Source organism: Giraffa tippelskirchi, chromosome 3 (assembly GCF_054371585.1).
Source record: "Giraffa tippelskirchi isolate mGirTip1 chromosome 3, T2T-mGirTip1v1.2.pri, whole genome shotgun sequence".
Classification (NCBI taxonomy): Eukaryota; Metazoa; Chordata; class Mammalia; order Artiodactyla; family Giraffidae; genus Giraffa; species Giraffa tippelskirchi.
The window spans coordinates 76375533-76400678 of NC_137277.1; the positions used below are offsets into that span (position 1 = coordinate 76375533).

The following is a 25146-nucleotide window of genomic DNA, read 5'->3' on the forward strand; positions in this document are numbered from 1 at the left end:
AAAAGGAGAAGGGGCAGCAGGGGATGAGATGATTAGAAAGCATCACCAACTCAATGGACATGAATCTGAGCAAACTCCGGGAGATAGTGGAGGACAGAGGAGCCTGGCGTGCTGCAGTCTGTGGCGTCACAAAGACTCACACACGACTTATTGATTGAACAACAACAGCAAACATTTATCACTTTATTGAACTGCTTCTACAGTGTTCTTGCTCACTTTGTTAACAGAGTCCCATTCCTTCAGTTATTTTCACTTGAACTAATCTCTTAGTTATGGTAGAGAAGAATCTTATGTCATTATGAAACCAAGAGGTGTCATGTGTTGGATAGTATACCTCAAAAAGATAACCTCTGGTACCTGGGGAATGTGGTCATATTTGGAGACAAGGTCTTTGCAGATATAATCAAGTTAAGATGATATTATACTGGGTTAGGGTAGGCTCTAAACCCACTGACCAGTGTCCTTATTAGAAGGCAACATGCAGACACAGCCACACACATGGAGAAAGCCATATGATGATGGAGTTAACAAATGGAGTGATGCAGCTGCAAGCTAAGGAATGGCAATGATCGCTGGTGATCATCCTAATCTAGGTGAGAAGCACTGAACAGAGTCTCCTTCAGAAACTCCAGAAGTAATCAATCTTATTGCCACATTGATTTTGGACTTCTGGTTCCAGAAATGTAAGAGAATTAATTTCTGTTGTTTTAAGCTACAAAATTTGTGGTATTTTGTTGTGGCAGCTCTAGGAAATTAACCAGGAAGAAAGGCATAAAAAACTTTTTTCCCCACTAAGATACTACTTATATGCTAGGCACTGTAATACATGCATTATCTCATTACTGCCCCTTTCATAATAGCCTTGCAAGATAAATATTATCCCTGTTTACAGAGGCAAAAACTCAGGCTCATAAATCTTGACTAATCTTTCCAAGGTCACACAGTAGATATTCTCTGATAAGGAAGCCATTGCACCACACTATTATTGATGATCACCCATTTACAAAAAAAGTCAGCTAAACTTAAAAATGGTTTTATCATCTGGGCCTCTCACTACCTGGTCTGATTACAGAAGCACTAGGAGCAAAATTATGTCTCCTACTAATGCCTGAAATTTCACTCTTTTCATAATTAATATTTCTTTTAAAAATGTAATTATCCTAGACGTATTAACATACTATGCCTATGAAAATATAAATTTATCAGAGTTTTTTCTTTTTTGATGTCATAGGAGATCTATGAGCTCAAGAACACTGTTTATTTGGTGATAAAGGTTAGAGTGGGATGGTGAAAGATACACAGAATGAAGAAAGAGGGTAGCAGCATAAAATAAATTCTTTTCGCTTCAAAATTTTGCTGAGTTTTGGTAATATTTCTTACATATCTTTTGTCCAAATCAGTTTTGTTGTTATAGCTGACACTGTCATCACTGGAGATTTATATTTGTAACAGTGTGAAATAGGAGGACTAAATGGGAATATTTGGTAGGTAAAGGGTAGTAGAATATAAATGACACATCACTTGTCTGAAGCAGCTGTTTGGCATTCTAAATCTGGTTGCAAAATAATTTTTTTTTTTTTACTACACATAATACATTTTCATTGCAAAATATTTAGAAACCATAGATAAGATGAAAGAAGAAAATGACCATTAGATGTAATCATACCATCCTAGGTCTAGCAATACCATATTTCGGTATACATTTCCAGGACGTACTGTATAAATACTCAAAAAAAAATTAAATAGGATGAAAATAACATGTGTTTTTAAGCTATTTTCAAGTTTTTAAATATAATGAAAGTATTTAATTTAAGAATAGATGAAGAAAACTTTATTTGGCCTGCCTCTTGTAGATACAAGATTATTTGAATTTCTGCTAGTTATGTCTTTTATTTTAGGAACAGATACTCTTTGAAGACTAAGTAGAAGGACATTTTAAAGGATCATTTTCATTTTGTGTATAAGTTAACATCTCATACTAGCGCACGAGAAGAGAGAAGCCTGATTCACTTTGTTTGCTGTCAGTTTATAACTCTGACATAGGCTCACCCAAAATAGATAAATGATGATTTTCTTGTGTTTTTCTCAGGTCAAACACATTAAAATGGTTTCAAAATTAAGTTATAGAATGTGCACTATAAGTAAATCTCAAGCTGGCTGGTTGATAAAAGTAAGATCAAGTCAAATCATTTAGATTTTCAGAGATTTTTATTGTAACAAATGTTATTTTGCTACCTAAATATGTACTTCAGGTGTCTAAGTTTTTTTTTAGGAGAAAAGTGATACATTGGCATTAAGTGAAATGAGGATAACTCATGGCATGATGTACAGGTGTCACTATGGCTAAGAAGCTCACCTGTGGTGGACTGGATGTGCAACAGGTAGAAGGTAAAATACTGGGTAGTTCTCGTCATTAAGTGATATGGGGGTAATGAGGATTATATATTGTCTGGACTATGTTAACTGCTTTGGAAGTCTCGAAGAAGGAGGACCACAGGGTCAGATCAGTCAATTATCAACTCAGGCCACTGAAAGCCAGAAGGCCTTCACAGCAGTGTTTAAAGTGACTCTCATCTCTTAGGGCCAGAGACCAGACTGAGACTGGAACTGAATTGTGACAGTAGACAAGATGCAAAAGAAGTGGAGAGAACAGCCAAGACAGGTCTCCTAAGTTAAGAGTCAGGGCCCTGAGAGCGAAGACTTGATAAATAGGATGAGGAAACTGGCTGGATGTGTCAGAGATTTTTAAACTCTTAATTCTCTTGGGCTGGCAGAAGTGACACCTATCCATGTGCTAGAAAGGAGAAGAATCTCTTTGCCTACATGAGAGACCTCAACAGAGCCAAATGCCTTGAAAAATGATGCTTTTCCTCCTTAAGATGTATTCCTTTCTTTTATTGCCTAGAGATGAGACTCAAGTGTCAAATCTAAGCATAACTAATATGGAAGGCCTGGGGGAATAGTTTACTTTTCAAAGAAACGCAGGATCTGGACATGATGTACCAGCTGGAACTGGGGAACATGTGTGGGTGTAGACCTCAAGGGGCCCGGTCTCAAGACACCTGGAGCCCACCCTGATGGTCTTTATGATAGCTCTTTGAAGCTAGGTATAGAAACTTCCTTGACAGAATATTGAGGAATGGAGTTAGAAGTTTAAGGAGGTTGGCATGTTAGAACAGATTTATTATGAGAGACTAGAGAACCCATCCCTGCCTCTGTTTCCTGGAGAGCCCAGGAAATATGCCATTCACTAAAGCAATATGGAATGCGCTGTTGAGGGAGACATCGATATCTTTGAGAGGTTCTGTCATGGCTGTCCTCTCAAGCTGCAGTTGACAGTTGGACACTGCCATCTATGGTTGCCTAAAGAAAATGGGAATAATAGGATTCCAGAATATCTGAAGCCAGATGACGGCGTATATGCTGTCATTTCAGTTGTGTCCAACTTTTTGTGACTCTATGGACTATAGCCTGTCAGGGTCTTCTGTCCATGAGATTCTCCAGGCAAGAATACAGGAAAGTGTTACCATTTCCTCCTCCAGGGGATCTTCCTGACCCAGGGATTGAATCAGAGTCTCTTACATATCCTGCATAGGCAGGCGGGTTCTTTACCACTATTGTCACCTGGGAAGCTTAATGATGTCATATGTTGTTGTTGTTGTTCAGTCACCCAGTCCTGTCTGACTCTTTGTGACCCCATGGACTGCAGCATACCAGGCCTTCCTGTCCCTCACCATCTCCCGGAATTTGCCCAAGTTCATGTTCACTGCATCAGTGATGCCATCCAGCCATCTCATCCTCTGACACCCTCTTCTTCTTCTGCCCTCAATCTTTCCCAGTATCAGAGACTTTTCCAATGAGCTGTCTGTTCACATCAGATGACCAAAATACTGGAGACTCAGTTTCAGCATCAGTCCTTCCAGTGAATATTCAGGGTTGATCTCGCTTAAGATTGACTGGTTTTGATCTCCTTGCTGTCCAAGAGACTTTCAGGAATCTTCTCCAGAACCACAGTTTGAAGGCATCAATTCTTTGGCGTTGTGCCTTCTTTACAGTCCAGCTCTGACAACGATACATGACCACTGGGAAGACCATAGCCTTGACTATATGGACCTTTGTCAGCAGAGTAATATTTCTGCTTTTCAACACGGTGTCTAGGTTTGTCATCGCTTTCCTGCCAAGAAGCAATCGTCTTCTGATTTCAGAAGATGATGGCATATAATTAGATGTAATTACAGCAACGGACAACAAAGTCAGAGTGATTTAAAAATACTGCTTTGACCCATTTGTGGCATGACTTTGATGGTTACCAGTTTCAAGTGGGGCTCGTAGCAAAAGAGTGCTCTGCAGCAAGTCTAAGCTGTAGTGCAAGCTGCCCTGTCTCTCAGGTAGAAACTCCTGATTTTATTATGAGCTTCTCATGGCCGTGGACCAGCAGCTAAGGAGAGGAATTATTACATTCATAGGGGAAATGAGCCTTAAGATCATGGAGATCTAGGACTGCTGTTAGACAATGGAATTGAGGAGATACAGTGGTGTTTTCAGGCTTCCCTGGTGGTTCATTCAGATGGTAAAGAATCTACCTGCAATTCGGGAGAACCTGGTTTGATCCCTAGGTTGGGAAGATCCCCCAGAGAAGAGAATGGCTACCCACTCAGCATTTTTGTCTGGAGAATGCCATGGACAGAGGAGACTAGCAGGCTACTAGGCTACAATGGGGTTGTAAAGAGTCAGACATGACTAAGCAACTAACACTTTTTTAGTTATGTTTTCAAGTCTGGTGATATTGATGAACCAGCAGTTGTAGTGACCACAGTATGATAAAAACAAAGCAAATAAAAGCTCAGATTCTCAGGTTGAAAATCTGGATTATTCCACTAGGCAAGCAACTTGGATAAGCTGAGGAGGGAGTGAGCAACCTGGCAGACAGAACAGAGAGAAAAATACATAAAAGGTGACAGAGAAGTGAGAAGATGAATATGAATTTTGGTTTGGGTATTAGTTGTAGCATTTGTAGCTTGCGCCTCTATCCCTTGTGTACTAAGCTTTCTGAAGAAGCAAATACCTTGAACATTTAGTGATGGATTGTATTTAAAGTAGCACACAAGTTGATCTGAGTTGTACCAGGGTGGATTTAGCAAGGTGACTCTGGTATGCTTATATACTCTTAGTCATTTCTCTTAGTCCAGTTGTGGCTGCAGAGGATAATTCCGAGTATATTTTGACTCACTTTTTACTGGAAGCAGGTTGCCTCAAATGTATTGTATGTCTCTGATTTCCAGCTCAGGCTCCTCAGATGTTATGCATAAAGGAGGTATGAAATCAGTAGCTGAAGTATGGGTCCAGATTCTAGGAAGTAGGTCTGTAGAGGTAAATTAAAAGTGTTGTCAGACTGTAGAAAGTATCTGAAGACATTGGAGGGAAAGAGCTTCCTTAGGAAGAATTTCAAGTGAAAAGAGAAAGATCATGGGGAAATGTACCAAAGAATATGTAAAACATTTATATTTGAGGAACAGTTAATATGTGTGCAAAGAGGGAAAACTGGCAAAAATCTTGAAAAGTGGCTTGTGATTATACCAGGAGAATGCTTAATGTTTTCTTTTAAGGATGGTCTTACTTAGCCAAACTCACTAATCTTCTCAATTTTATATAGAGAACAGAAATAATACACACACATGTACACACACTCAGCTCTTTATAGTTTATAAAGTCCTTCTATACATTTTCACATTTGATCCATAAAAATATATTAAGCTCAGATTTCAAAATTATCCCCATTTTAGAGATAAGAAAATTGGATCCCTGACTTTATTGATGAAAAGTGAATGCTGCTGCTAAGTCGCTTCAGTCGTGTCCGACTGGATGTTAAAGCAAAGCCTACCTCTTGTAAAACTGTAGGAAGTAAACTGTTCATCCTTTTAAGACTTTGAATTTTAGTTTCTGGTTTAAAGTCTGCAGCTTCAGCCTTCACATGTTGTTTATAAACCTGCTCCTATCATGCCTTTTTTTGTGCCCTCGTCCTGACCTGTGTGTCTTAAACAGGCCATTTCTAGTCGCAACTCTATTTTAATCAGTGTAGGTTGACTCATTTATTTGTAAAAGTATTATTAGTTATTCTCGTGCATTGTCCCAGTATAAAGTAGAGGCTTCAAATGTTACATCAACAAAGAGTATTGTGGGAGCTTACAGACTGAAATGGACTTAATATTAATATAAACTGTTGAGTCCTGCCCCAAGGCCACAGGTGCGAGGCCTTGTACCAACGCCACAGAAGAGGAGCCCAGAACAAAGGTCACCTCTGAAGCTGACTTTGTAACTGTTGCCCAGAGCTCCCCCTGTCATCACTAACAGGGTCCCTGAACCCAAATTAGGCGGAGATATCCATTCCAGTAGCAACTGTTTAGCACCCTAACCAATCATGCAATAACCTTCCAGCAGGAATTTTCTTTGTCATGAGGCTATAAAAATTGGCTACTAACCCACAAAAACTGTTGACCCTCCCTGGCCTGTCAGAAGTTGTCAGCTCACTGTGCTCACAGTGCCGACATTACCTCTGCTCTTAATAAACCTACTCCTTTCTGCAGTACTCCGTGTCTGGAAATTCTTTTCCAGCCTGCATTTGGACAGCCTCAGCATAAACAAATAACATGTATAAGTAAAAGATGAAACTAGCTTACTGGCATTAGATTTGCTTCAAATAAAGTTGTATGTGTAGACCACAGCAAAAGTAAAATAAAAAGGCATACATTAAAAAAAAATTAAGTTTTTGAATCTATGTAAATAATAATCAAAGATTTCTGTTGGGAGAAAATAATTATACTAATTTTTATAGATACATACTTTTTTTTTTTGTAGAAGCAATAAACAAATTTGCCACATTTCTAAATTTTAACCAACATAGCCAGAAATGGTCAAAACAATTTCCCCTTGATTTGGCATTCATAATACAAGCAAGACTCTAGAGGGCACTCTACTCCCATTGCTTTTCAAGAAGTACCATTCCTTTCAAACACAGCAATGAATGTATGTCTAAAATTCATTGTGAATACTTCCAAAGAAGGTTAGAATTCTTGTGCAAGATCTTGAAATTAGTATGTGTTAGTCAAACTTTTGTGTCTTATTTTATTTGCTTTCACTTGGGATAGTTTATGTTCTTTAATGCCTAGGATGTTCTCAGGGGAATATTTTAAAACTATATTTAAAACTGTATCTTAAAAGTTAAATATTCTAACATGCCTAGGTCTAATTGTTTTCTCTGCATTGCTTACTTATGTTTAATTTCTTTACTTACTCGTTATTACTAGTAATAACATACTATTGTTATTGTTATTATGAAAACTCTTTTGTCAGGGTTTTGAGATTTTTCTGGCAGTGAGGTCATTATGTTACTTTGATCCTCCCCTAATTACATGCACATTAAATGTATATGGAAAGTGCTCACTTGGTTCTTTCCTAATTACATGCACATTAAATATATATGGAAAGGGCTCATTTGGTGCCTGGACTACACTATGTGTTAAATGAATGTTCCTTAAATCTGAATCTGAAGGTTAAAAAATCTTTCAATATTAAGATATTTATGTCTGTGCCCCCTTCCAACGGCCATTCATGGGTTTGGTGATGGTAAGAACCTCATCACTCAGGGTTTACTTTAGCTCAGAGATCCGTTGGAGTAGGAAATGTCACCCACTCCAGTATTCTTGCCTGGAAAATTCCACAGGCAAAGGAGCCTGGCAGGCTACAATCCACGGGGGGGTGACATAGAGTCAGACACTGAGCGACTGACCACACAGGTTATAAAAACTCCAAAGTTGACTGTATTTAAGCCATTGCATTCTAAATTCTAACAGTAGTCACATTCCCTCACTGTTGTACCTTACCTTCCTGCTACCTAAACAGTTCTGTGTTCTGAAAACCTCTGGATACATCCAGAATCTTTTGCTGGTAGCAAATGTCTCTGTTAAACATCATTTTGTGTGAATAAGTGTTGCCTCCTTAGTTTGGTCTATCGACTCTTGTGTATAAATCTCTGGCTTCCTGAATCCCTCCACTTTTTAAGCTGAGATCTTATTCCCATTTGTACCCTTAGCTTTGCCAAACTTGACCAAGGAGAACTGAAGTTTTAGGAATAACTCACTTCTGTTTTTCCTATTCTGACTTTGCTTTCAGGGCTAATATCTTGTGTTGCACAAAGCTCTCATCATGAGTTCCATCCATTTCCAGAAAGTGGGCAGCTTCAGCCTTCACATGTTATTTATAAACCTACTCCTATTATTCCTTTTGTTGTGCCCTCATCCTGACCCATGACCCCCCCATATTTCTGGATCTCCCCCCATATTTCTGCATTTTATCTTGGTAAACTTTCAGCTACACAATCCATCCCCAAATAACTTGAATCTTGCTTCACTCTTTATAAACAGTACAGCACCTGGAGATGGTAGTTGCAGGTAAACTACAGGCCACTAGAGGGGGGTACATTATCTCATTTGGTCCCTAAGTCATATCTGAATCTTTGCAACCCCATGGAGTGTAGCACCTTAGGCTCCTCTATCTTCCACTATCTCCTGGAGTTTGCTCAAATTCATGTCCACTGAGTCAGTGACGTCATCCAACCATCTCATCCTCTGCCGCTCCCTTCTCCTTTTGCCTTCAATCTTTCCCAGCATCAGGGTCTTTTTCAATGAGTTGGTTCTTCGCATCAGGTGGGCAAAGTATTGGAGCTTCAGTTTCATCATCACTCCTTCCAATTAATATTCATGATTGATTTCCTTTAGGATTGACTGGTTTGATCTCCCTGAAGTCCGAGGGAATCTGAAGAGTCTTCTCCGACACCGCAGTTAGAAAGCAGCAGTTCTTCGGCATTCAGACCTCTTTATGGTCCAACTCTCACATCCATTCATAACTACTGGAAAAACCGTAGCTTTGACTATATGGACCTTTGTCAGCAAAAAGATATTTCTGCTTTTTAATATGCTGTTTAGGCTGGTCATAGCTTTTCTTCCAAGGAGCAAGTGTCTTTTAATTTCATGGCTGCAGTCACTGCAGTGATTTTGGAGCCCAAGAAAATAAAATCTGTCACTGTTTCCATTTTCCTTCCTTCTACTTGCTGTAAGTGATGGGACTGGATGCATGCAATGATATTAGTTTTTTTTTTAATGTGAGTTTCAAGCCAGATTTTTCTCACTCCTCTTTCATCCTTATCAAGAGGCTCTTTAGTTCTTCTTCACTTTCTGCCATTAAAGTGGTATCATCTGCATATCTGAGATTGTTGATATTTTCCCCAGTAAACTTGGTTCTAGCCTGTGACTCATCCAGCCTTGTATTTTGCATGATGCACTCTGTATAGAAGTTAAATAAGCAGGGTGACAATATACAGTCTTGACATACTCTTTTCCCAGTTTGGAACCAGTTCGTTGTTCCATGTCTGGTTCCAACTATTGCTTCACACACAGGTTTCTCAGGACAGGTAAGGTAGTCTGGTATTCCCATCTCTTTAAGAATTTTCCAGTTTGTTGTTATCTGCACAGTCCAAAGCTTTAGCATAGTGAATGAAGCAGAAGTAGATGTTTTTCAGGAACTCCCTTGCTTTCTTCATGATCCAATAAATGTTGTCAATTTGATCTCTGACTCCTCTGCATCTTTGAAACTCAGCTTGTGCATCTGGAAGTTCTCTGTTCATGTATGGCTGAAGCCTAGCTTGAAGGAATTTGAGCAGAACTTTGCTAACTGGTAAAATGAGCACAATTGTACAGTAGTTTAAGCTTTCTTGGCATTGTCTTTCTTTGGGCTTAGAATGAAAACTGAGCTTTTCTAGTCCTGTGCCTACTGCTGAGTTTTCCAAATTTGCTGGCATATTGAGTACAGCACTTTAACAGCATCATTTTTTAGGGTTTTACATAGCTCAGCTAGAATTCTGTCACCTCTACTAGCTTTGTTTGTAGTAATGTTTCCTATGGCTGAACTTGATTTCACACTTCAGGACGTCTGGCTCTAGGTGAGTGACCACACCACTATGGTTATCCAGGTGATTAAGACCTTTTCTGTATAGTTCTTTGTGGATTCTTGCCACCTCTTAATCTCTTCTTCTTCTGTTAAGTCTTCATTATTTCTCTCCTTTATTGTGCCCATCTTTGCATGAAATATTCCCTTGATAGCTCCAATTTTCTTGAAGAGATCTCTAGTCTTTCCCTTCTATTGTTTTCCTCTGTTTCTTTGCACTATTCGTTTATGAAGGACTTCTTATCTCTCTTTGCTTTTCTCTGGAAATCTGCATTCAGTTGGGTATATCTTTCCCTTTTATCCCTTGCCTTTCCCTTCTCTTCTTTCCTTAGCTATTTGTAAAGTCTCCTCAGACAATTACTTTGCCTTCTTGCATTTCTCTTTCTTTGGCGTGGTTTTGGTCACTACTTCCCGTACAAGGTTATGAACCTCAGCCCATAGTTCTTCAGGCAGATCTAATCCCTTGAATCTATTTATCACTTCAGCTGTATAATCATGAGGGATCTGATTTAGGACATACCTGAATGGCCTAGTGGTTTTTCCTATTTTCTTCAATTTAAGCTTGATTTTTGCAGTAAGAAGCTCATGATCTGACTCACAGTCAGCTTCAGGTCTTGTTTTACTGACTGTGTAGAACTTTTCCATATTTGTCTGCAAAGAACATAATCAATTTGATTTTGGTATTGACCATCTGGTTATGTCTATGTGTAAAGTCACCTGTTGGGTCGTTGGAAAAGAATGTTTGCTGTGACCAGAATGTTCTCTCGACAATACTCTGTTAGCCTTTGCCCTGCTTCATTTTGTACTCCACAGCCAAAGCTGTATGTTATTCTGGGTATCTCTTGACTTCTGACATATGCATTCCAATTCCCTATGATGAAAAGGACTTTTTTTTTTTTTTGGTGTTAGTTCTAGAAGGTGTTGTAGGTCTTCAATACTTGGGGCATAGACTTAGATTACTGTGATGTTAACTGCTGCCACTTAACTGCATTGTTTGGTTCTTCTGATCTATATTCCCTGTGGTACTTCCTCACCCACCATTAAGGACATACCTTGCTGGATTCCCCTGATACCAACACTTGCCCTCATATTCTTTACTTGGTAGTCATAATCCCTTACATTTATGTAGCACTTTCAAAACATATTATTTAACTTACTAACTGTATCAGCTCTAATAAGCATTACAAATTGGATATCATCACTTCTTTGTACAGATGATAAAAATGTGGCTGAAAAAGTCAAAATTTGCATCCACATCTTCATATTGCAGATATCATGTTGCTTTGGTTGTTTGTTTAAAGTAATTGCAACTGGTAATAGACTGTAACTTATCTGAACTTCTTAATAACTAGGGTTACTTAATAACTAGAGTCTGCTTAAGCTCTCATCCCACATTGTGAGGCCTCGATATTTTTGTTCTGTTCATCAGAATCAGATTTCCTATTCTGACTCCTACAACTGGATTATGATCTTGTTAAGAATTAGGTCCACTATTCCCAAGGCATGGAATTTCACAATAAGCCCATAAAGGCATGTTCTCAGCTAATAACTTGACATTTTCTTTTCAAACAGTGTATTCCAAGCTTACCTGAGAAGAGTCGCTGTGGCCTTGTTATATGTGCAGATTGCCAGGTTACTGGATTTCTTCCCTGGGCATGCTGTAGCTTAGCAGGTCTGGGCTGAGGTCTGAGAAATTTAAAACCAGTGTTGTAGACCGTTATCCTTAAGCAAATTTGAAAATCAACTTCTTAGAGCAGAGCCTAAGAGCAGAGTTCATTCTCCTTTCCTTTTCTGTGACTATTTTGCTCACTAGATGAATTTGAGTATCTTTCTTTTTCCCTCCTCTTCCTAGCTCCTACTGTCAATGACAGAATTTCATTGATGGCTTATCAGCCCACTGTGTAATTTGAATCTGGAAACTTATTTGATCTACAGATGCTCCTTGTCCTGAATTGAATTGGAATAAATGATTCTGAAAATGTATTCATTCAAGATAATTTGTGCCACAGCATTTCTAAAAGCCTCATATTAATGAATGAGTTTTGGAGCCATATGGTGTCGGACTTAAATTCTTTCCTCCTCTTCTCAGAAGAAGGTGACATGCTTTTCCTTAAATGACCCTATTCCATCCTTGCAGAAGCTGCCAGGCTATCTCAATGATGCCTACGTTAAATTCTAGAGACCACTGACACATTATAAAGACAAATCACATATCTAAAGATTCCCACAAGAAAAATGACAATGAATGTAGTGTGGCTATTTGTGTGGCTAAATTTCCTGTTTTTTTTTCTTGACACAATTTGGGGAGGCACTATCAGTGTTTGTAAACAACTGTGATTTTGTAGTATTAACCTTTCTAATTAAGACATAATTTCTTCAGCTATATTTTAATCTTTAATTGAATTACATTTATATTTCATTGACTTGGAAGTTAATACCTTTTGGGGTGACTTTGTTTAACTATTGGGGCTTTCCTGGTGGCTCAGATGGTAAAGAATCTGCCTGCAATGTGGGAGACCTGGGTTCAACCCTTGGGTTGGGAAGATCCACTAGAGTAGGGCATGGCAACCCACTCCAGTATCCAATATGTTTAACTATTACTGTAATTTTCCATGACCAATCTGATCTATATTCTTATTGACCTAATTATACAGAAGAGTGACTAAAGACCTTTTTTTCTTTTTCTTTTTACACTATATGGCAACCCAGTCTAGCATTCTTGCCTGGAGGATTCCATGGACAGAGTAGACTGGTGGACTACAGTCCAGAGGGTCACAGAGAGTTGGAGATGCCTGAGTGACTAACACTACTAACACTTTCATTTATGTATCTTTTATATCCTTAAGCAGACTATCATAAGTTATTTGCAACTGAAAAATAATAGAAAAGCTGTGGATCACTAATTCAGCTATTTAGAAAAAGAGAAAATTTATTTTAGAAAATCCTTTACTTTTGGATGACACTAAGATGAATAATAATTTACCTTATTAAGAGAGAGTATTTGAAACATGGATTTCTCTTAATGATGGAACAAGAAGCTATTATAACTTTTACTGTTTCAATCTGTCATTTTAATAATTTCAGTTATATTGTTCTTGGATTTAACATATTGTGTTCAGTATTGGCCACAATTATTTTCATTAGGAATTGAAGACAAACAAGGTAGTCTATAGAAAGATCATGTTTTATTTACTTAGATATCAATTTTTTGGCCAATTTTTTCCCTGAGCATAATGATATTGATTAACAGTGTTCTACTATTATTTGAATATCTGGTATGCTTTCCATTAATATTCCAAGTATTACTACAGTTGACTTCAGTCTGAAAGAAAAAAAGGTAAGTTAGCCTGGCCCCCAGCATTATTGATGTGTTTTGAATAAGAAATGTCAGCCATGCTTCTGTGGCTTTGTACAGATGAGGAAAATGTGAAAAGAAATAAATTGGCAGTAAGTATTTTATGATAAGTGACAATTTTATTAGAAAGAATACCCTAAAGAAATAATATTTCATCAAGCAAAAAGGAATATTTACATTAAAACAACAATCCATAACACAAAGCAGTTGCAAAAAATGTGGAACATGTGGATCTGCCTGAGGATGTAGGGAATGATTTATGCTATTTCAAATTGCTATGCTTTTGAAAACTGAAATAATTTAATAGCATTATTTATCTTTCAAATATATGTGTTCACATAATTTTCCTTATTTTAGAATCCACTTACGTTCAAACATTTTGGCGAGTTTCACTGGCCTTGCTTATGTCTTAAATAGGACTGAGAAAGAAGAGGAAACCAGACATGTTCCCTGAAATAACTCAGGATTCTAAAGTGAGTGTGAAAGCCTTCACAGAAACCCTTTTCAGAACTTTTAAAGCTTATTTAACTAGTTTTGATATCTTAGCATCCTAGACAGCATATTAAAAACATAGATGTCACTTTTCTGACAAAGGTCCAAATAGTCAAAGCTATGGTTTTTCCAGTAGTCATATACCATAAAGAAGATTGAGTGCTGAAGAATTGATGTTTTTGAATTGAGGTGCTAGAGAAGTCTTGAGAGTTCCTTGGACTGCAGGGATATCAAATAAGTCAATCCTAAAGGAAATCAACCCTGAATATTCATTGGAAGGACTGATGCTGAAGCTGAAGCTCCAATATTTTGGCCACCTGATGCAAAAAGCCTACTCATTGGAAAAGACCTTGATGCTGAGAAAGACTGAAGGCAAAAGAAGGAGAGGGTGGGAGAGTCTGAGATGGTTAGATAGTATCACCAACCCACTTGACATGAATTTGAGCAAACTCTGAGAAATGGTGAAGGACAGAGGAGCCTGGTGTTCTGCAGTCCATGAGGTTGCCAAGAGTCAGACGTGACTTAGTGACAACCATGACAAAGTCTTAGCATCAGGTATAAGAGAAGAGAAAAATACAGAAAACTCTTTAGCATCACTCTTTTAGGGACCCATCCTTTTCTCATTTCATAACAGTTAGGTAGGCTTCCCAGTTTGTATGTTATCAATGCCACTTGGCTTATGATTCAGGTCTGACCATTCAGGGCACTGCGTTCCCTTGACTTCAGTGCTTGATATAGGGATGAGCATGTAACTCAACATGGGTGATTCAGAGACTGCCAGGTTTCTAACTCCTACAATCCATGTGGTTTTAGGGATACCTGAAACCATTTTGCTGATACACAGATAAATCCTATGTGATTTGAAGCAAAGCAGAGGCAAACAGAATCAAACTCAAAGATGCAAGAAAACAAAGTTCTGCTGAAATTGTTTAAACCCCAGGATTCAGCAGGAGATACACTTTTTGGTCTTCTTGATTACATTTTTTCTGTCACTTGATACTGAAAATGTTTTGGCTGGAACAGTTCCATGGTGTTAAGCTCCAAATATTTCTCATTATGTTATATAGTTTGTAATCTAGCTGAACAAAAATAAAAGAAACATTTTTTTTTCTCTAAAAATAATTTAATATTCTAGGATTCTTATTTGCTATTATTTTAGAAATAACAGACAGATAAATTTGTCCCATGAACCTTATAATATGAAAATTTTTCTCATACAGATCTTTGTCTTTTATTAATTAGGTTAAATGCAATCACTCAGTAAAGAAATAGTTTCTACAGTGACTTCAAGTATGCTAGAGTAAATTAGGAAAACGTATAGATATTCTTTCTTTTACCTGTCTTTTGACAACTGAAGATTATTTAAACTGTTAACTGTGAGGACATATATTGTGTCATATACCATGAACAGGAGCTATACTGAAGTGCTAAACTTTTCAAGTGATTATCATGTCTGTTTAAGAAGAGTAACAATAAAAATGTTACTGGCAAACAATAATATGGTTTTCTTACTTCGAAAAAACTTTGCAAAGTTCTTTAATCATAGTTGTAAAATTAATTCATTATATGAAGATGTTAAAGAAGACTATTGATGCTCTTGGAATATAAAACTATAATAAATTATTAATTATAAATTCATTTCCTTCTCCTTGTTCATAATAATGATTAATTTTTAAAATCTTGGATGAATAAGCCCAATTAACTCATTTTGATTAGACGCTTGCTCTTGGTTAAAATATTTCCATTTGTATCTGCTTTTTTGGGTAAGGAATGTTGAAATATCCAAGATATTGGGAAATGTTTAATAATCAGTTTAATTTTCTATTAGGTATAAAATATTGGGCATAACTTAACTATGATATGATGTACTCTGCATATAAGTTAAATAAGCAGGGTGACAATATACAGCCTTGACGTACTCCTTTTCCTATTTGGAACCAGTCTGTTGTTCCATGTCCAGCTCTAACTGTTGCTTCCTGATCTGCATACAGGTTTCTCAAGAGACAGGTCAGGTGGTCTGGTATTCCCATCTCTTTCAGAATTTTCCACAGTTTATTGTGATCCACACAATCAAAGGCTTTGGCATAGTCAATAAAGCAGAAATAGATGTTTTTCTGGTAGTCTCTTGCTTTTTCGATGATCCATCGGATGTTGGCAACTTGATCTCTGGTTCCTCTGCCTTTTCTAAAACCAGCTTGAACATCTGGAAGTTCACGGTTCACATATTGCTGAAGACTGGCTTGGAGAATTTTGAGCATTACTTTACTAGCATGTGAGATGAGTGCAATTGTGCGGTAGTTTGATATGCAGATGACACCACCCTTATGGCAGAAAGTGAAGAAGAACTAAAGAGCCTCTTGATGAAATTGAAAGAGGAGAGTGAAAAAGTTGGCTTAAAGCTCAACATTCAGGAAACTAAGATCATGGCATCTGGTCCCATCACTTCATGGCAGATAGATGGGGAAACAGTGGAAACAGTGGCTGACTTTATTTTTCTGGGCTCCAAAATCACTGCAGATGGTAACTGCAGCCATGAAATTAAAAGACGCTTACTCCCTGGAAGGAAAGTTATGACTAACCTAGACAGCATATTAAAAAGCAGAGACATTACTTTGCCAACAAAGGTCCGTCTAGTCAAGGCTATGGTTTTTCCAGTGGTCATGTATGGATGTGAGAGTTGGACTATAAAGAAAGCTGAGCACGGAAGAATTGATGCTTTTGAACTGTGGTGCTGGGGAAGACTCTTGAGAGTCCCTTGGACTGCAAGGAGATCCAACCAGTCCATCCTAGAGGAGATCAGTCCTGGGTGTTCCATGGAAGGACTGATGTTGAAGCTGAAACTCCAATACTTTGGCCATCTGATGTGAAGAGCTGACTCATTGGAAAAGACCCTGATGCTGGGAAAGATTGAGGGCAGGAGGAGAAAGGGACGACAGAGGATGAGATGGCTGGATGGCATCACTGACTCGATGGACATGGGTTTTGGTGGACTCCGGGAGTTGGTGATGGACAGGGAGGCCTGGCGTGCTGCGGTTCATGGGGTCGCAAAGATTCGGACACGACTGAGCGACTGAACTGAACTGAACTAACTATGATACGACAACAAATAGAAAGTGGGCCTAATTGTTAATGACTGAATATATTTTTAACTGTATATTTAAATTCACTTTTTGATTAGGTAAGAGTAAAATTAATTAAATTAAGCAGAAAATCTAAACCATCTTTTTGCCCCATATGCCTAGTACCTACTCTATATTCTCCTCCCACCCCCCGCGGGTATAGGCAATCCCTCACTTTCATGTGTGTGTGCTAAGTTGTTTCAGTCGTGTCCGACATCTGCGGCCCCATGGACTGTAGCCCACCAGGCTCCTCTGTCCATGGAGTTCTCCAGGCAAGACTACTGGAGTGGGTTTCCATGCCCTCCTCCAGGGGATCTTCCCAACTCAGGGATTGAAGCCAAGTCTCTTAACGTCTCCAGCACTGAGAGTCCTAAATATCCTTCCAAAGTGTCTTCATATATGTACAGGGAAACATATCTATAGAAACGTACTATATACATGTGTTTTCTTACATGTTTTGAAAACTTTTACTATGAAATCTGCTGTCTTTGCTTCTTATTCTTTATATGTCTTCTGACTATTAAGCGGGTTTCCCCCCCTCCTTTTATTGTCTTTATATCTCTGTAAAGACTACAGTAGTAATCCTACTAAGAGAAATAAACATGTTTCTTCTCCCTTCCTATTCTCTCCTTTTTATTTCGCCATCTGATAGTATAGAATAAAATTATCTTTCTTAATATTTACCCTTAAATTGCTAAATATGCATATATTTCTATTAATTGATTTGTCAGTTTCAAATAACATTTTTGACTCCCAGCTCTTACAGATGAGACAATCAGAAAATTTATTTACTTACTCTTTGCCTTTCCTTTACTTGATACCTGTTTTTATTAGTTTATCATTTATGCATTTTCAGAGCATACAAAATTTACATTCTGATTTTTTGCCCTTATCCTCACTTATAGGCAGTGTCAGTTCTACAGTTGCATGTATTTAAGTCCTTGTTTCCAGTCTTGTTACTGCAGTTTTCCAGACCTTGTTTGGATAAAGTCATCCTTTTGTATCTACTTTTTTATCTACTATTAGGAAAGAAACATTTGAAGATATTTGTATTATTTGAAGATAATATGATTGTATACTAAACCTCCTCCCTCCCCAGGTAATCAGTTGAAAACCTGCTATAAATAAGAACATTCAGTAAATTTGAGGGACACAGAATTAATTTAGGGAAATCAGTAGCTTTCGCTATATAAGGAACAACTGAAAAATGATACAACAAATGACTCCATAAAATACCTGGGAATAAACACATCAAGTAATATATAAAACTATATCTAGAAAATTTTAGAATATTCCTGAAGTGCACAAAAGAAGAATTGAAATACTGGTAAGATATACCAAGATTTTGACAGGATGATTCAAAATCATAAAGTTATCAATTCTTCATAACTTATAAGTTTTAAAGTGATCCAATAAGAGTACTAATTGTTTTTAAGCTAGAAAAATTGATTATAAAGTTTATATAGAAAAAACTTACCAACAAAAATATTGAAAGGAACTCTGAGAAAAGGAGCAATAATGGTAGGGGCCAGATTTCCTGGTATTAAAACATTTCATGTTTCAATAATTCAACATAGAACTAGTATATAAATAAACAAATGGCCAGAAAGAAATGACATGGAAATCTAGTATATTACAAAGGTGTTATCTCAAAACTACAAATGGTCCTGGGATAATGAGTGGTTCTCTGGAAAAACTAAAACTGGATCCACATTGGACCCAATTATTTACTGTGATGAATTTCAGTTGCACCAATAATTTACATATAAAAAAGAAACCATTAAAATACTAGATGAAAATTTATTTTTCAGTAGGAAGACTTTCCTAACTATGAATCAAAAAACAAAATCTGTAAAAAAATACTAGTGAATTTGGAACTATAGAAAAGAAAAAATTTCTTCATGACAAAAATGCCACATGGTAAGTAAAAAGACAAATTGCAAACCTGCAAAAATCTTGCAATCCATATCTCAGGCAAAGAATGACTCTTACCATTACACAGAAAACTCCTAGAGCTCAACCAAAAACCAATAGCCTAAAATATGAGAGCGAAAAATACAGATAGCTCACAAATAATAAAATATGAATAATTTAAAAATGTAAAAAGGTAATCAACCTCGCTGAAAATTAGAGGTTTTGATAATGAAGGGTATTCAATTGATTTATTGTTCTAGATTTTAAAATTCAATTTATGCTATTGAGATCCTATAAGTTGCATGATATTACTTACAATAATTGCAGCTGCAGTTAATTTTCACACAGAGTGACATTTTATACTCTCTTTTATTTTGCACCTGTTTTCAATATTTCTCGAACAGGTTCCAATCACTAGGATGAATGTAGCAATTAAGGGCCTACTAAAGATGAATCATCCATATATGCTGTGTGAATTTTGATTGCTCTAATATCTGCCACTACTATTAAAATAATTCATTCTAAAAAAAAATAATTCATTCTCATTTCAACAAGTATTCTTTCAGACTTATTTTTCTTTTGGTACTGACATTAGAAAGTTGTTTTTCTCTTTGAGGATCACAAAATGCTACCCATGTGAGATGAGAGTTTTGCATTCAAGGCAAGGGTAACATTATTTCCTGAATAATAGTGACACCTGCAATCCTTACTATCACAGAAAATGGTAATTGGATCAGCTTTGTGACAAAAATGATAGTTGAAACCCTCCTTTGGCAAAGCAGTTCTCTTGCTACTGCTTGGTTTGTTTCATTTGTTTGTGTTCTTATTCTACCCCATTCCTGAAGTTATTTTCATTTCCTCCAATACTTGGTATCTTAGTATTATAAACATATTGATTTATATGTTTGGTTTATCCAAGTTGCCCACTAAACTGGAGCTCTACATTCCCTCTGTACAACATAGCCATACCAGAGCAAGCTGAATGCAGATGACTGAGGCCTGCTCTCTCAAGCACTCTTCTCCTCCTTGGACAGTTGCATGCTTATGTAAATCAAGACACTTGGGGACTTACCTGGTGGTACAGTGGTTAAGCTTCTGTGCTTCCACTGTAGGGGATGCAAGTTTGATCCCTGGTCAGGAAACTGAGATCCCACAGATTGGGTAGCATGGCCACAAAAAAAGAAGCTTTTTCCCACACTTTTTTAAATGTCAGTTTTACTGTAATCACAACAAAATAATTTTAATTAAATATTCTATAAACCGATAAATATATAGAATGAAAAGGAAGTGTTGTTGTTTCCATGATAACTAAACTGAATGCTTTGGAAAACTCAACCAGAAAGGTCACTTAAAAATTCTGTCAGACTTTTCTCCAAAGGAGAAATACACATGATCAATAGGCACATGAAAAGATGCTCAGCATTACTAATTATTGGAGAAATGCCAGTCAAAACTACAATGAAATAAAACCTCACACAAGTCAGAATGACCATCACAAAAGGTCTACAAATAACAAATGTTGGAGAGGGTGTGGAGAAAGGGGAACCCTCCTAAACTGTTGGTGGGAATGTAAATTGGTGTAGCCAATATAGAAAATAGGATGGAGGTTTCTCAGAAAACTAAAAATAGAATTACCTTATGATCCAACAATCCCATTCCTGGGCACAAATCCAGACAAAATTATAATTCAAAAAGATACATGCACTCCCTATGTTTATAGTAGTACTATTCACAATAGCCAAGATGTGAAAACAACCTAAATGTCCATCAACAAATGGACAAAGAAGCTATAGTACATACATACAGCAGAGTATTCAGTCAGTTCAGTCACTTAGTCATGTCCAATTCTTTGCAACCCCACAGACTGCAGCCAGGCCTCCCTGTCCATCACCAACTCCCGGAGTTTACTCAAACTCATGTCCATTGAGTCGGTGATGCCATCCAACCATCTCATCCTTTGTCACCCCCTTCTCCTCCCGCCTTCAATCTTTTGCAGTGTATTACTCAGCCATAAAAAAGAACAAAATTATGCTATTTGCAGCAACATGGATGGACCTAGAGATTATCATATGAAACAGAGTAAGTCAGAAAGACAAAGGCAAATACCATATGATATCACTTACATGTGGAATCTAAAACATGACCCAAATGAACTGATCTATGAAACAGAAACAAAATCAGGGACATAGAGAATATACTGGTGGTTGCCAAGGGGGAGGGTAGGAGTGGGAGTCTGGGATTAGCAGATGCAAGTTGGTATATACAAAACAGATAAACAACAAGGTCCTGCTATACAGCACAGGGAACTATATCCAATATCCTGTGATAAACTATAATGAAAAAGAATATGAAAAAGAATGTATATGTATGTATAAATGAGAACAGCAGTAAATGGCACATTGTAATTCAACTATACTTCAATAAAAATAAATTAAAAAACTTAAAAAAAGGAATATTAAAAAATCATTAAAAAAAAAAAACAAACCCTGTCAGATTAAGTATTGGTGAGACACCAGTATAGAAATGATACACTATGAGAGAAATTTTCTATTCAGATTGTTCTGAAAGACATACCTGAGATTTCTCTTTATATTAAAAAGCTAAAATGCAGTCTACAAATCCTAGACAGCATTGTGAGTTTGGTTCATGAAAGGTAACATACAAAACTCCAGTCAGTAGACTCCCAAGTTGTGAGCATATACAGAAGTTTTGCTCTACGTGAAAAAAGCTGGAAAATGAATGTGTATTTCTATATTTTAAATTCAGGTAACATATTTAAAGTATGTGTGTAACACTTTTAAATGATTCAACTCTTTATACCAACTGATTTTGATTAACTGACCAGTTACAAATGCTGATGTGTCAGATAAGACAGTTTGTATTGAACTTGAATTTGAATGGTGTCCTTTTAAAATTTTCATGTGGACTTAAGTTTTTTGAGATAGGTAGAAGTTTGTTTTTGGAAGAATAAATGTTCTTTTAGCACACAGGCGAAGTGAGTAGAAAGATTTATGAGATTATCTGAAACAGGGAAGGGAAGTCGCTCAGTCGTGTCCGACTCTTTGTGACCCCGTGGACTGTAGCCTACCAGGCTCCTCCGTCCATGGGATTCTCCAGGCAAGAATACTGGAGTGGTTTGCCATTTCCTTCTCCAGGGGATCTTCCCGACCCAGGGATCGAACCCAGGTCTCCCGCATTGGGGGCAGATGCTTTACCCTCTGAGCCACCAGGGAAGTCCTTTTAAAATTTTCATGTGGACTTAAGTTTTTTGAGATAGGTAGAAGTTTGTTTTTGGAAGAATAAATGTTCTTTTAGCACACAGGCGAAGTGAGTAGAAAGATTTATGAGATTATCTGAAACAAGGGCAGGATAAAATAGAAGTGGGAGCAAAATGAGAAAACTGTGGACCTAGAAGTCATTCTTCTAATCCTGCTGGAAGAAATCTATGACTTAAAAATCATAAGTTAATACCCCGTCTCTTCCCCTCCTGGTTTCTTTTAATAAGAGACAAAGACTCTCAAGCTAATAGTAAGGATATTCCAAATAACTGTACATAGCACTAGCCACTTCTATTTTAGTGTGAATTTGTTTTTAGACTTTGTGTAAATGACCAAGACCGGTGCGGTTTCTGGAAGGTAATGTGAATAAGAAACAGGAAGAAAAGTACAAACACCAGGCTAGACCAGGGCGAAACAGGATGTACCTTCTTAAAGTAGTATTATATAAAGAAAATCTCTTTGACTACATGGATAAAGCTGTTGTTTTCAAAATTTTCCGTGCAATCAGTGCCACATCGTTGACCTGAGCAATTTAAATCTTACTGATGTTGTGCTCTTTTGCCCATTTCATGCTGACCTGCTATCACTGTGACAAGGTGTATTAATTGTATTTGAGTAAGTCTATTCATCAAGCCATTTTGTTTTACTTTGTTTTGATTGTAGCAATTGGAGCCAATATGAAATTCATCTTTATTTGTAATCTAGCAGGATTGGAAAGTAAGTCTCTAAGACCTAAATGGATACAACATAACCTGAGTGCTACAAATTATGTGCTTTGAGTTTATCATGTCATGAAATCATTCTCCTTTTTCTTAGGTCCTGGGGAAAATTATGCTTTTTATTTAATGAACTAAGAAATTCAGAGAGAAACAAAGCAATATTGGCACCTGATAGTAGTCATAATTTGATATCATCTTATAATATCATAAACTTGATCCCTTTACATAAAACTGAGGGGCACTATGTAAACTGTGTGTTTATAAGAATAATAATCTTTTAAAATAAAATTTGAATTATTATAAATAATTCTGTTGATTTTCATTTTCTTCAGTTATAGAGATACTTGAAAAATAATTTAACTTCGTAAAACTAGAAAATTACTTATAGTAAATCTAGGACTCATTTGGGCACAGAAGCTGTGAAGGGAAGAAGACATAATTTTCAAGGTAGAAGAACATTGCCTCTTGCAGTGTCTTACAGAGCTATTGTACTGCTAAAGTGAGAAAAACGGTAGCTAGAGAAGCAGGGAACATAATTACAAGCAAAAAGGGAAATATAATTATAATTGAATTTATTGTCAAATGTTTAGAAAGTTTGCAGTTATTCTTCCATTTACTCAGGTGAATGATAAAATCTTGCACAGCTGATAGCAAAAACCTTAGATTTTACATACTTGGCTTTGAGGATAAAAGTAGTCTGGTTAAAATAGACTGGCAATTAAAATGTTTATTTTCAGTGGTAGTACAGTAAAAGAAAGCATATTGTGTTTTTGTTTGATGTTAAATCTGATGAAATAATCGTCTGGAAGAAAAATACACTTGATTTTGTGTGTATGTCTGTGTGTAGGTGCATGAACTTGCTTATGTGTTATCATCCCAAGGCTTTCCACCTTTTCCATTCATCTTCTCACAGTCTGAACCAATTCTCTCTCACATTCTATATACTTCAGTCTGGAAGTAAATAACCCCCCCCCCCAAAGTTGTTTACAATTAGCATAAAAAAGGGGGAAGGAAAGCATTGACTATAATTTAGTATCAATGTATCTGACTCCACTGATTTGATTAATAATGCTTCCAGTTTGTGGAAATTATAAGAGCAAATGGCAATTACTGCCTTTTCTGCTGGACTTTGAGTTCAACCTACATTTTTGAGAATAGTAAATATAAATTTTTATAATTTTATGACATTATACCTGACAGAAATGTAGAGAAATACTTTTCATGTGAAAACTTTGCCAGAGAGGAAGAAAGTGAATTATAGGGAAGCTTTTGCTTGCTTTCATATAAAATTAACTTTTACGAACATAACTTCTGTTAAAGCAAATCCCCAAATACATAGGACCTCAACATGTTTAAGTGCTTTGCAATTGTGGGAACTCAAATTCTCACTAAATGAAAAAAACATTAAACATAAAGGAGAAAATGGAGGGGAAAAGGAGAAATGAAAGTTTGGATTAAAAAAATAACATTAAAGTGTGAGTCTTCTAAATGTTAATATAGAAACAAAATTAATTTTTAATCAGAACTCACACCGTATTTTTTTCAGTCTGTTGAAATGTTTTAAACATTTTTATGAAGGTAAAAATGCATGTGGTAAGGTAAGATATTTTTGGAAAAGAGGACTAGAGAAGGAAAACTTGTTCTGCTAGATGAGAGCATGCAGTAATTTACTGTATTTGAATCAATATGGCATTGGCATCAGAACAGACCAGTGGAAAAGAATCCAAAATCTGAAAATAGATTTGGTGAGAATGAGAATTTGACATATGGCAAAGGTGATATTTTAGCTCATTGGGAAAGTGTTTTTGCAGCATAAAATGCTAACATGATTTACTTCCTGATTGGCTACCCATCAGGACGTACATAAAATTTTACTGGTACCTCACACCATATAGACAAATTTGGATGGATTAAAAATTAAATTTAACAAAAACACAGTAACAAACACCTATAAGAAAACCTAGAAGACCATGGGTATAAACTGAGTGAGGGGGGTGAAGGAGAGCTTTAAATTTTTAAAAAGTACATAGAAAAAGTAATATATTTCGAAAAGATATTTGTATGTAGAATGCAGATAGAAGATTAATATTTATAATATATAAAGAGTTCTTACAATTGACAAGGAGATATTCCAAGAGAAAATGGGCAAAGTATAACTAGGCAAATCAGAAAGTAACTAATCCAAAAATCTCAACCTCCTTTTAGACAAGCAAAAGTTAAATAAACTAATATCTGTATACCTCTCACACTGGCCAAAATTAAAAAGAAAG

General features: G+C 36.7%; 1 long non-coding RNA gene across 1 annotated transcript in view; it reads right to left on the reverse strand.

The window, feature by feature from the left end:
- Positions 1-1207: 1207 nt before the first annotated feature.
- LOC145542353 (uncharacterized) overlaps positions 1208-25146 on the reverse strand; it is a 163140-nt gene continuing 139201 nt past the window's right edge. The window contains exons 3-4 of the long non-coding RNA XR_014079801.1: positions 11588-11685; positions 1208-5362 (exon numbers count right to left, since the gene is read on the reverse strand). This is a non-coding gene — a long non-coding RNA (uncharacterized LOC145542353). The remainder of the gene's footprint in view (positions 5363-11587; positions 11686-25146) is intronic.